This window comes from Psammomys obesus, unplaced genomic scaffold (assembly GCF_907164565.1).
Source record: "Psammomys obesus unplaced genomic scaffold, mPsaObe1.curated_primary_1811, whole genome shotgun sequence".
In the NCBI taxonomy this organism is placed as follows: domain Eukaryota; kingdom Metazoa; phylum Chordata; class Mammalia; order Rodentia; family Muridae; genus Psammomys; species Psammomys obesus.
Window position 1 is genome coordinate 11,964,441 of NW_026596064.1, and position 13,405 is coordinate 11,977,845.

General features: G+C 50.0%; 1 protein-coding gene across 2 annotated transcripts in view; it reads left to right on the top strand.

The window, feature by feature from the left end:
• The window catches only part of Tnk2 (tyrosine kinase non receptor 2), a 37,600-nt gene that overhangs the window by 699 nt on the left and 23,496 nt on the right, over nucleotides 1-13,405 (top strand). The window contains exon 1 of one of the 2 annotated variants that reach the window (XM_055624856.1): nucleotides 4,965-4,988. The exons of the other annotated variant lie outside the window; for it this stretch is intronic. The gene's annotated coding sequence lies outside the window, so the exon portion shown is untranslated. Of the gene's footprint in view, nucleotides 1-4,964; nucleotides 4,989-13,405 lie in introns of those variants that run through there. 2 annotated transcript variants of the gene reach the window in all.

Consider the following 13,405-nt stretch of genomic DNA (forward strand, 5'->3'; position numbering starts at 1 on the left):
CCCCCCCCCCCCCCCCCCGCCTGTCTGCTGGCGGAGGTTAGGTGTGCCTCCGTGCTGGCTGCTGAGCATCAGTGGCCTCAAGCTCCGGGGAAGGGAAGCGGGGAGTGCTGCCTTATCGGTGCCTTATCTTGTCGTTCTGCTGGTCACGTGAGTGTGGCAGCCAGTGGTGACTTGGGCACGAGCCTGGCCTGCGCCTGCCACACAGTTTTGTCACGGTTGATTATGCTGTGGGCCCAAAGCCAAGGATGGGTAGAAGAGCAGAGGGCAGTTGGTGAGGTCTTCGCTTCTGAATGGAGTGGGAGAGCAGGGTGAACCCAGGGGTTGCTACCCCCTCTTTGGTCCAGGCCTTGACCCCACTCTGGAAGCTGGCAAATAGGCTGTGATATCCTATTAAGGCCTCTTCACACCCCAGGGGGCGGGGGCGGGGCGGTTTTGTTCTTGGTGCAGCCTAGAGGCAGAGCCTACGTAGGTCCCACTGGCTGGATTCGGTTTCTTTCTGACGCATGAGCCCAGCTACCCCTTCCTGTTCCAGGTGGGCTTAGTCGACACAGCACACAGTCTCCGTCTTTCCCTAGTCCTGTCAAGAGTTGTTGCATCTCCATCCGCGGGATGCATCCAGAGTTACTGTCTCAGAGCCTTCCCTGGGAATATCAGCCTTGGCCCACCGTGTATCTGAGTCAGCTGACTTCAATACCCGGGTTCTGAACTGGCCTGGGTGGAGATTGGGTTCTCCTGTGGGGGCAGAAGAAGGGGTGGTGGTGGCCAGGACTGCTAGAGGAGCCGGTTTGCCAACTCTGGCAACCCAACCTGTCTGTCAGCTTCATCCACGCTGTCACATTGTCTCTCAAGCATTCAGACACCGGAAGTTTAGCTGCTGTGTCTCCTGGAATGACCAGAGTAGTTCTGGCTCCCTGGTCTCAGTGGAGAGAATTCTGCTTTCGGCACAGGTATAAGCATACCTCTTCACTTATCTGAGGTTGACTTTCCCGAACTCTGGGTGAACAGAAGGAGAGGGATTGGTCTGCTCTTTGGCAGCCCGCTGAGCCTGCAGTACCTAGCGTTTTTTGGTTTTTTTTTTTTTTTTTTTTTTTTTTTTTTTTTTTTTTTTTTTTTGGTTTTTTGTTTTTTAAATGGAAATTAAATAGTGACCTTTTAAAGCCTGGCTTCTTTGGTTCAGCATTCTTGTTTGAAAACTCACCCATGTTGTTGCAGTGGTTCATTCCCTGTCGTTTCTCAATAGCCTCGTGCATGGTTATGTCTCTCTATCTATTTCCCTAGTCATGGGTAGGCTTCGGATTTCCTGTTGCAAATACAGCCTCTTCGAACGCTTGTGGTTCTGTTTCTCCCAAGTCAATTCTTGGGACTGGAATGGCTGCGTTATTGTAGGTGAACATTTGGCCTTTAAGGGACTTCTAGACTTACCACATCGCCCCACTGATAGCTACCGTATTTACATTTTCATAAACCGGTTAAAAATAAACTTAACTTAAAATGCTTTTTAAACAAATGAGAAAACACTATTAAAAATAAATAGTTGGCCTTGGTAGCATGTACCTGTAGGCCCAACTACTTGGGATGTTGGGACAGGAGGCTCAGTTGAGCCTGAAGCCAAAAGCCAGCAACATAGCAGGACCCTAGCTCAGCAAAGAAACCTTCCCTTAGCGGCTGATGTTGGCTATCTTGTCATGTGTCCGCTTGCCATCTGTACATTTTTGGTGGGGTGTCTGTTCACATTGTTTATCCATTGTGCGTATTTTTCATATTGTTTCAAAAAGTTTCCAAAATACATTCAGAGTATAGATGTTTTATCCACTGCATTATTTGCAGATGTTTTCTTGTAGTTTGTAGCTTGCATTTTAATCGTCCTTTTCCTCCCTCTTTCTCCCTTTGTTCTTTCTGCTGCTGTTTTAATTTGATTTTATTTACATTTATTTATTTAGTGTGTGTGTGTGTGTGTGTTCGAGGAGGCCAGAGAAAAATTTTTGAGAGTCAGTGTTTTTCCATGATGTGGGTCAGGCTTGGCAGCAAGTGCCTTTACCCAGTGAGCTGTCTTGTTAGACCTTTTTATTTCTTATTTTTAGACAGGATCTTATGTATCCCAGTCTGACTCCAGACTCCCTATGTAGCTGAGGATGACCTTGAACCCTTGAATCTGGTGCACATGTGGTCAGAGACCTGTGGGATCCAGACATGGAACTCCGACTGGCTTTGGGCTCTCCGGCCTGCCTCCGTGCTGAAACCGCAATTTGGCACCCCACACGGTGACTTTAGATTGAGAGCTTGAGTCCTGAAACCTTCCCAAACTGACTTCGTTCTAGCAGCTTCTGGCTTTTCTGGGGGTCCACTGCATTTGCTCGGTAGTCTCCATGTCATTGGCTAGCGAAGGCAGTTTTACTTTTCTTTCTGACCTCTGTCTCTGTTGTGTACTTCCTTTTCATGCCTGGTCATAATGGCTGTCCCATCTGGTACGGAAAAGTAGATAGCCCAGTGCTGACCCCTGACAAAAACATGTAGTCTTTCGCCCTGGAGCATGCTGTAGATCGCAGGTTTTTTCATGTACAAGATGCATCCGTTTGAAAACTCTTCTTCTGTGCCTGTTGGTGAGAGATGTGTTTGTTTGTTTTGCTGGTTGGTTGGTTGTTTTTTTGAGACAGGGTTTTTCTGTGTAGCCCTGGCTGTCCTGGAAGTCGCCTCACAGACCAGGCTGGCCTCGAACTCAGAGATCTGCCTGTCTCTGCCGCCTGAGTGCAGGGATTAATCAGAATGGTTGGTTGTTGGGCTTCTCCAGATACTTTGTGTCAATTAATGATTATTGGATTTTCTGTTTTGGTTTGTTAACATGAATATGAATTACATATGTGCATTCTACTACTTGGAAGTAATTTTTTAAGGTTTTGGCCCTGTTTTGTTTTTGTTTTTTGAGGTTGGGCATCTATGACACAGACGGGCCTTGCACCAGCTATGTAGCTCAGGCTGGTCTTGAAATCTGTGTAGCTGGCCTGCCTCATGCTGGAATCATAGGTGTGCACTCCTGTACCTGGGTTGCTAAGCTCTTCCGTGCAGTCAGGCACAGTGTTGCATGCTGGTAAGCCCAGCACGCAGGAGGCAGAGGCAAGGGACCAGGCCAGCCTGGGCTGTGTCCAAAAACAGTCGGATTATCTTGTTTACAGGTAGCTTTTTATAGGACTGTAGCATTCTGAGGATACATCTTCTACTTACTAGAGTGATATTAGTGTAAAGATCTTAAATGATGTGCTTTCATTTCTCCCCTCTTATGAAATGGTTAAAAACCCCATATTACATTGACACTGGTTTGTTTAAACAATTGCCTTACCCCTTAAACTATATTTTTAAAAGATCTATTTATTTATTACGTATACAGTATTCTGCCTGCATGTACACCTGCAGGCCAGAAGAGGGCACCAGATCTCATGATAGACGGTTGTGAGCCACCATGTGGTTGCTGGGAATTGAACTCAGGACCTCTGGAAGAGCAACCTGTGCTCTTATTATCTGTGCCACCTCTCCAACCCTTAAACTGTTTTCAATAATAATAAAAACTGCTATAAATAATTACTTGTGCTGGTGAGAACAAGTACTTTCCTGGACTGGTAAGGACTCAGCACTATTTTCTTCTTATTCTTTGGGTGGTCTTTTCCCCTGGTTTCAGTCACTCATTTCCTTCTCATGCATGAGAGCAGTGCTCAGTGGACCCTTGAGAGGACCTTTGACAGAGATCTCTGGGTCTGTTTCCTTTCTGGCACTCTGAATTATAAGCACTTGTATCTTCCCTGGGGTCCTAGCTTCATTTTCTTAACTTAGGTCATTTTCTTTCTTTTGTCTTGATAAAGCTAGCTGCCCATTATTTTCTTTCTTTTTACTTTTTTTTTTTTTTTTTTAAATGTGCATTGCATGAGTGTTTTGGCTGTGTACCACATGTGTGCCTGGTGCCCAGCCGAGTTCAGAAGAAGGTATCTGATCTCCTGGAACTGGAATTTACAGACAGTTGTGAGCTGCCACGGAGAGGCTGGGAATCTGACCCCGGGTCCTCTGTAAGAGCAGCCAGTGCTCCTAACTGCTCAGTCTTTTTTCTAGTCCCACTCCCTTTTACAAAAGGATTTTATTTCCATGTTATTCTTTTTATTTATTTTGAGACAGGATGTTACTATGTAGTCCTGGTTGGCCTGATAGTCACTCTATAGGCCAGGCTGGCCTTGAACTCACAGAGATCCACCTGACCCTGGCTCCCAAGTACTGGGATCAAAGATGTACATCACCATGCCTTACCTTTTATTTTTAAAACTCACTTGACACAGCCAGTTGTGCAAGGAAAATGTATGGAACTGCTTAAAAAGATCACACTCTTCTATTACTAAACACACAGAAGTGCTTAAAAAATAGAAAATTGAGCTAGGTGTGTGGCATGCGCCTTTAATCCCAGCACTTGGGAGACAGAGGCAGGATGGTCGCAGTGAGTTGACCAGCCTGGTCTACAAATCGAGTCCAGGACAGCCCAGGCCACACAGAGAAACCCTCTCTGGAAAAACAAAAAAGAGAACTGTAGAGCAGGCTCCAGGATTTAATGTAAAAACACTGTACAGAGGTGTTTCAGGCTTCTAACCAAACTGAGTCAGTATTAAACAAACTTTATTCTTTTTTGTTTTGTTTTGTTTTGTTTTGTTTTCTGAGACAGGGTTCCACTGTGTAGCCGTGGCTGTCCTGGAATTTACTCTGTAGGCCAGGCTGGCCTCAATCTCACAGAGACCTGCCTGCCCCTGCTGGGCTTAAAGGTGTCTGCCACTACTGCCTGGCTCTTTCTTTCTTGATGGTGTCTTACTGTGGTGTAGTGGTTGAGGAGATGCAGCTCCTGTGGGGCTGAGGAAGACATGGTGGCAGGCAGCTCCTTCAGTGGCAGCAGCAAACTGTGGTGTGGCGCTCTCCTCCTTTCAGACCCTGAAGTAGAGAACACCTGAGCTGGAGCCCGGGCTGTAAGTCCATTTCCTCTAACTTAGCCCCATCTCTTAAACACCCCACAGCTTACCAAAACAGCATCACTAGCTGGGGGCCAGGTGCTGAGCACTTGAGCCTGTGGGGGCAGTTCATATTCAGACCACACTTCCTCCCATGATGCTTTTGGTAGCACACATCCCTGGAGTGTCCTGAAGAGGAATGCATATGAGTTGGTAGTTAAGCATGAATAGAGAGATCTAGGTCAGAACCTGCTTCCCTTCCAAGCCTTGAGAGTGTGAGCCGTTGTGTTTTGGTTTCACAGTTTGCACTTAATGCTGCTCACTTTATCATTGTGATAAGTACCAAGGAAATCAAGGGAGGAAGCGCTTCAAGAGATGGTATCAGTCTGGGCTTGCATGGTTCTGTGGCTTTTTGGCCTGCGGTGAGGCAGTCTGTCGTGGCAGAAGGGCACGGCAGAGCAATGCTTCGAACTTTGTGGAGGCAGGAAGGGGCCAGTGTCAAAAGCACACCCGCAGTGACCTGTTTTCTCTAGCCAGGCCCAGCTCTAGCTGATGACCTCAGATTATGACTACATCAAATGATTTTAATTCATTGACTGGATCAGGCACCTTATGGTCCAGTCATTTCCCAATAGCTTCACAAGCCACTGACCAAGCCTTGGACACATGGAGCTTTCTGGGAGCACTTCCTATCCAAACCGTAAGCGTGTTGGAGCCAAAAGTCATCCCCGTTCTTTGTGCAGCATGCAGACTGTCCCATTAGACAGTCCACGGCTCCAAAAGATGTCTTCTTCCCAGGAAGCCACGACGGGCTGAAATGAAAGATCTACACTTAGAAAATTGAGGGGTGTGCTGGAGAGATAGCTCAGGGGTTAAGAGCACTGGTTGCTCTTCCAGAGGACCCGGGTTCAGTTCCCTGAAACGACATGGCAGTTCACAACAGTCTGTAACTCTAGTTCCAGGGGATCCGACATCCTCACACAGATACATGCAGGGAAAACACCAGTGCACATAAAATGAAAAGAAATAAATCATTAAAAAATTTGAAAGGTCAGGATAAATGTGGGAATCTAAAAAGGGAAAATTTTCAGAATACATTTCTCTGGCTATTTTTACGATTCCTTCTCCACTGATCTTGAGACTTAGCATTTTAGAATTACCTGCTTGGTGAGTGGGCCTGTGAGCTTATGCTGATTTGGGTGATGTGAGGAGTATTTTTTTAAAAGTGTGCCCTGTCAACAATAGAGGCACTATTTGAAAATGGATTGGCTGGGCCAGGACAAATAATTGGCACGGTTATAGGTTGGTCTGGAGCTGTGGTTCCCAGTCCAAGTTCAGATCCATCTGAACAAGCTTCAAAGACGACATAGACCAGTTTGATTAGAATCCTAGGGAAAGGAGTCCCAGGGCTGACATTTTCAAAGCACCCAGGTGGAGTAGACAGAGACGGTCTACTCCAGAGCATAGTCTCACTTTCAGGTGGTAATGGGTCAGTGAGGACAGTATCTCTCAAGGGTTCTTAGAAATTCTAACTCTTCTCAACCTCCTGTCTGTGGAGTCAGGACCTGCTTTTGTGGCTTGTGTGTACATTAGGTTTAAAAGACACTGAATGACCTGCTGGGCATGGTGTCTCACGCCACCAATCCCAGCACTCAGGAGGGAGAGGCAAGGGGATCTCTGTGAGTTCAAGGCCAGCCTGGTCTACAGAGCAAGTTCCAGGACAGCCATGGCGACACAGAGAAACCCTGTCTCAGAAAAGTGACTGCCTGCTGTGAGCCTGCCTGCTGGTTGGGACAGGAGTGGATCTGTTTACTCATTTGTCTGCTGTATTTTTCTTCGTGTGTGTGTGTGTGTGTGTGTGTGTGTGTGTGTGTGTGTGTGTTTTGTGTACGTGAGTGTGGATGTGCATTTGCCATAGTACACGTGTGAAGATTAAAGGACAACTCTAGTCTTCTGCCTGATTTTCAGACAGAGCTTTCTTGTGCGATGCTGTGTGTGTCAGTCTAAGCAGCGCACAGTATCCAGGGGTTCTCCTCCCCCTCCCGTCTTGCCATAGGAGCCCCGGGAATCTGCTGCCTTGCCTGGCTTTAACTGGGTTATGTAGTCCTTGCCCTTTTGCAGCTATCTCCCTAGCCCCCAGTCTGCTTTCTCATCTGTGATACTAAGACACGTGGGTGCCGTGGCCCCGGTGTGAGGGCCATTGGCTAACTTGTGGAAGTTGGTACTCTTCTTCCACTGTGTTTCCTGAGGATGAAACTTAGGTCTCCAGGCTGGGAGGTGGCGTGCACCTTAAAGGGTGAGCCCTCTCTGCAGCCCATCGTTTTTGATACTCTTCTCAGTTACCTTTTTTGTATGTGTTTTGTTCTCCCCAGCTAGGGGCTTTCCTTTGGTATGTGGTAAATTTTTGTTGTCTGCTTCTAATCGAGGAAGAAGCTTGTGGAGGCTGTGGAGGAGGGTGGCTTGACAGTTTTGTGTGGTGGCTTGGACAGGCCGTTTATTGGAAGCGTCTAGTTTGGGTGCCTGTACGTATTTCTTGACCCGGTCGAAGTCCGGAAGACATCTTTTGCCAGCATGGAGCCAGGCCCCAGGTTTCTAGAGTCAGTAGAGAAGGCAGCGATGATCTTCGCATTTACTGTGTGCTTTCCTTGTTTGCGATGTGGCTCTCCCTGTCGTCATTATGCCTCCTCACAGAGACCTAGTGTGTTCCTCTGTGGAGATACAGGGCCCTCTGCAGGGTAGTGGAGGGCCAGTCGGCCAGGCTGTGGTGGGTAGGTAAGGCTTACTGGGAAGGTAGACAAGAGGTACCATTAGTCCTTACACAGAGTTAGCTACTTACACCTTACACGCTTGAGCATTTTAGCTTCCCTTCCAACACCTCACCTCTTTCTTCCAACACCTCACCTCTTTTTTGGCACTGCCTCTTACGGCTTAAACCGTAACAGTTGTCCCTTATCTCTTGGTATCCACTCCTGATGACTGCTTTTATGCTTTGGGCCAGGCACATCCATTACCCTTTCAGAATCTGCTTGCTTGTGATGAGACAGGCAGGATGCAGTACCTGACACTTCTCATCCCAGACTCCCCTCGGCCTCAAGCCTGTGGTGGTGCTCATGTTCCAGTTGCTGGGGCTTTGTTCCGAAGGGCGCGGGCAGTGCATGGTGCACGGTGAATGTGCTACCGTGCACAGCTTGGGTGCATCTTTGCTGTTGGTCCTTCCCTCACCCCAATGCCAGGGCCCAACAATAGGACTCTTCAGCTCTGAGCTCTCACTGAAGGAGTGGGGGTGGGGAAAGCCAGAGCCAGAAGTAGGCAGGGTGTCCAGCTGGGTGGCTCTACCCCCACCCAGGAAGAGCTCTGGAGGTGGCCAACCGCATTATCCTCCGACCCCACTCTTTTCCCTGGAGCCAGGGCTGGGTTTGGTGCCATGAGGGTGCTCTGGACAGGATAGTGGGGTACAGGTCTGCAAGTTGGTTTCCGAGCCCTGGTGCAGCAGTGATTGTCACACATAGGCAGGAAACCTGGACAGGTGGAGGAATTTGTCCTGGTCCCACACTGCTAGGGTGTTGGTGGGAGAAGGGCAGAGATCTGGGAGCATGGTAGGACTCCAGGTGACCTGTGGCTGTTGACGTGCTTCTCTTTAGGTGGTGGACATCAAGACCTTCAAGTGGGGTGTTCAATGCAGGCTGAGGAGGCAGTCTCTCCGCCAGCTGCTGTGAGAGGGCTTCCGTGTCTGATCCTTCTGTACCCTGCTCTGTCCCCCTGGCACTCTGTTCCCTCCCCCAGTAACACTGGGATGCCTTATCGATACAGGCTTCCATCTGGTCTGTCCATGGGGCACTCTAACCCAAATCTGTTTCCCTGTAGTCCAGTAAGAGGCTTTTCTTGTGAAGGCTGGGTCAGACTCTCCTCCAGCTGAGTTAACCTTGGTTCTGAATGGCTGTATAGCAATTAAGTAGTTTAGTGGGTCTGGGGAAAAAGTATTGAAACCCTCTGTCCATGAGGGAATTGTCTTCTCTGCATTGAAAACGAGGAGGAATAGGGCCCGATGGTACACACAGCGGAAGGTTGAGACCGGCAGAGTTCGAGGCCAGCCAGGACTGCATAGTGAGGCAGGGAAGGGAGCCAAGGCAAGGAGAAGGCGGTCAGGCTTGTTCCCGGTGCCCACGGGGTAGCCAGGTGGCAGCAGCTCATGGGGAAGGAGGCTACCTTTCTCCATTGTCTGTCGCAGAGGCTGAAGTCCGTTTTAGCTCACTTGATCATGTCTCGATAGGTTCTGGCTATTTTACAAGGTACTAACCACATTAGACGCCTGTGCAAATAAATGGCTGTCTCAGTAGAATTATGTGCTAACCCAGAGAGTTACACAAATCGTAACTCTTTGAGGACTGGAAAGGGATGGATTTTTTTAAGTATGGGTGTTTTGTCTGCATGTGTATTTGTGCACAGTGCACCACATGCATGCAGTACCCACAGTGACCAGAAGAGGGAGGCAGAATCCCTGGAACTGGAGTTGTGAGCTGCCTAGTAGGTGCTGGGGAATTGAACCTTTGGAAGAGCAGCCAGTACTTTTAATCACTGAGCCATCTCTCCCAGCCCCATGATGGATAATTTTAAAATATGTTTCTGGCTCTTTCACATGTTTCTGTTCTCTTATTTATATGCACTCTTTAATAAAACAACCCGGGAACTTGTTTGAAGCAATGGTTTGGGGCTAGGAAATGGGGACTTAGAGCAGTGATAGCATTTTATTAGGGTCTTAACGATATAAAGGAGTTCATCGTGATGGTGAAGAGGCTGAGTGTTCCTTTGGTGTAGGTGGGAGGAGTGCTGAGCAGGTTGAAGTACTGTGTGACTGGGTGGCGGCCTGGGGAAGGAAGAGTCATGGCTGCTGCTAGGGCGTGTGGCTTCTGGCCTGGGTGGTTTGTGCTGCCCACGGGGATGCCGGGCACATACTGGAGTAGCTGCCCCTCAGGAGTAGTGGGCGTGCCCAGCAGGAGTTAGCAGGGGTGGTGCGCCCTGTAGGGACACGCAGATTGTAGTACGGGACAGCACCCTGCTGGAACTGCTGTCAGTTCTGACACAGGAGCTGAGAGCTGCAGGGCCTCTGGAGGGGAGACAGCGTGGCAGCAGGAGACCTGAGAGCGAGGAAGCAGACCCCAGGGAGTTAGTCATTCTGTGAGAATAGAAGGAAGGGTGAGGTCCAGGTCTTTAGAAATAACAGTTAAGAAGAAGAATAGCAGTTGCTAGGGAAGGGAGAGTCAGTTTCCTTTGGAGGTGTGGCCACTGGGAGGTTGTCCTTGCTCCAATGGACGGTTCAACCCATGAGCAAATACACAGCACTGACTGGATTCAGTGAGTTATTAAAATTAGAATAACAGAAATAAACAAATATAACAGCTCAAAGAATGAGTGGTACTCAAAGGATGTAATACCTTTTAAAGACAATCTAGCTTAAAATACTGTTTATATTCTAATACCATGAATGCTTTAAAATATTCTCTAATTCTCCTCTAAAGATATTTCATTAATTAGATTTCAAGTAAAAGAGTTTTTAAGCATACAAGAAGGAAGATGAGATTTCAGGCTAGCCTTGGTTTGTGGACCGTATCCCTAGGGAAAACAGCTTAGCCTGGTCCAACTGTAGGACCTCAGCTAGCTAGCTCCTTGGTAGTGAGTGGGCCCCTTGTCCTGGAGATGGGTGTGGACAGCCATGGTGTGTCTGAATCACTCGCTTTTCTTCCTTGGCCTCTGGCCAGCTGCCTCCTTGGACCAGTGATATCATACCACACTGACCTGAAGGTGTGGGGTTTCCTGGTACCGTCCCCTCTGGGATGAGGTCTTGGTCCAGAAGCTTGGGCCCTGCATACATAGAGGTGAGTTGAGCAGGCGTGACGTGGTGGGGTTCCTGTGGGAGACGAGAGTATCCTGTGGCTGTGGCTGGGGGAGGAGCTGTGGCTTCCTTTCTTTCCCAATATGTTATTCCTCCTGTGCTTGCCGGAGAGAGGGAGGGGGGAAGCTTGGTTGTCAGGTTGGCATATATTACCAAGAATACGGTAGATTGTTGTGGAGGGGAGATCCTCTTGGCTGGAAGTTGCTTGTCAAATCTTCTGGCGTGAACTCATGACTTCACTGCCGCTGTTGAGGAAGCTGGGAAGGTAGGCCGGCTCCCTGTAGTTACGAGGTGAAGGGGAGACTGGAGCGCAGTCCTGGTGACTGTGTGGGTCGGAGTCCCAGGTCTCAGAGGTAGTTGCGTTCTGTGTGGATTTCGAGACAGTGTGGTGTTGGGAGTTGATGAGCTAGAGCAAGCGGGAGTGAGGAATGGTTTTGAATCAGACCTTCCTTCAGCAAAGTGGGACGGGCAAGGCATATTCAGCCTTGCTTTCTCATCACCCTACTGACTTTTGGGATCTTGAAGCTGTTCCCAAGACTGGTTTCTGCCATCCCTGTGGTAAGGTGCCAAGGAGTAGTACAGGCGAGAACCTGGGCCCTGGCAGAGGCTGCTCCCTGCCATAGCTGCCCCAAGATGGGATGTGTGAGGAGGAGGCCTGCTGGGTACTCACACCGTGCCCTCCTGGGATCTCATTCCTTTTTGCCTTGGGGCTGATGCCCTGTCCCAGGAAGGGGCAGAGTGCCTTAAGCTCAGCTGAGCCCCAAATACGTGGTTGGAAGGAGTCAGAGGATGCCTCAGATGCCATAGGCATGAGCGTGTGTGTGTGTGTGTGTGTGTGTGCGCGCGCGCGTGTGTTACCTTGGGCTCTGAGAGTTGGAGGGAGAGAAAAAGTCTCCACAGTGGCACTTCCTTGCTGGCGGGCCATAACCTTTCTGGCCCATTCAACCTTTGTGGCACGGGTCCGTGTGACTTCTCCAGCAGTCTGCCCCAGCGCACTGGTCTGCTTGGCTCTCGGTCCCAGGCCGGGTTCTGGCTTGAGAGGAAAGAGAGCTCCAGATCTGGAGAGTTGAGGGGGGCGGGTTGGGGGCGTGGCTTCGATGAGTTGTTGCCGGGTGGGTTAGGGAGCTGCCAGTTAGAACTTGTGGGCATGCCCAGCAGGTGGGCACCAAGCAGTCTTAAGAGTGGAGTAGGCGAGCGATGAGGCTAGTGGAGGGGCTCGGTGAAGTCCGAGATAGGCTTCTCTGGCGTCTTGGGTGACTCCGTATAATTGAGTATCAGAGCGTTTGCATCCTGGAGGTCCTATTGGGTAGTTCCGAAGCTCCAGTCCTGGAGGCGGCCTGAGGTGCAGAAAGCAGTGGCTCTGAAATCAGGAGGGGTGAAGCCTCTGCTCCCTAGGGGTCGCGGCTGGCACTGACTGCTGGCTGAGGAGCTGCCTGAGGGGGAGCGGAGGCTCTGCTAACCTGCTGGTTGTGGACCTGAGCTCTTGGATCCGTGCAGGTGCGAGGGTTGGAGCCTTGCCAGACTAGGCGCGTTAGCGGCCCCTCCCCTCCTGAAGGATGCTCGAGGCCCCCCCCCCCCCCCTGGACGCAGGGCAGTGACGCTGCGGGTGCTGCTGCAGCCGGTGCCGCTGGAGGGGCGGGGGCTGCGGGCAGCACCGCTCTCCTGCCTGTCCCGACGGTGGGACTTTGGCCCCAATGGGGGAGAGATCTGCTTACCAGCGTCTGGCTGGGGGCGAGGAGGGACAGCAGGTAATGGGGATAGCGAGATACCTGGGGCTCAGGCCTCGTCATCTGCTGGTGATTTGTGGGCCCAGCTCTGCTTTGCAGTGAGAGCTTCCGAAGAGCCTAGGTTGCCTATGCTTGTCTTTCTCCCCGTTCCACCTTCAACCCCTAGATCTCTGGGGCTAGGAGGCTGGGTGCAAGAGTAGGGTGTGTGTGTGTGGTGGTGGATATGTCTGAGGTGACGGCGGTGGTGAATTATTGATGCTGGTAAACTGACTCAGTGAGCATGGATCCCTAGGGATCCAAATAAGATGCCCTTTAGGCTTTCTGCAGTGCAGGTTAGGAGCCTAGGAAACATAGTTACTATTCAGGTGCACTCTTCTGTGGGAAGAAGCCGTATCTTGGGTGGTCTCATTTATTGGCCAGTTGAATTTGTGCATCAATCTAAAAATCCCTGTGTGCTTTGGAAAACGGCACAGTATGTCCAGGGCTGCTTCCTTCCCCGTGGAGAGCAAGCGCTTTTTTTCCTAGCCACAAGAGGGCAGTAGCTGGCAGGAGATGGGAATGTGCCTGGGCGAGAGGCAGAAAGGTCAGGGCTATTTTCCCAGGCGAGGAAGCGGTCCAGAAACTGACCTGGCTCCCGTATCCCGCAATGTATGTTGCCTCTCTTCAAGTCTCCCACAGCTGGATTTGGGGTAAGCTTCCAGGTCGTCTTCTTAGACCTCTGAGGGAAGAATCAGGCATGGGGTTCTGGTGGATTTGGGCGTGCCTTCCTGGGGTGGCTAGAACGTTTAAGTTGGCCATCCTGATTAGTTTCAGCTTGC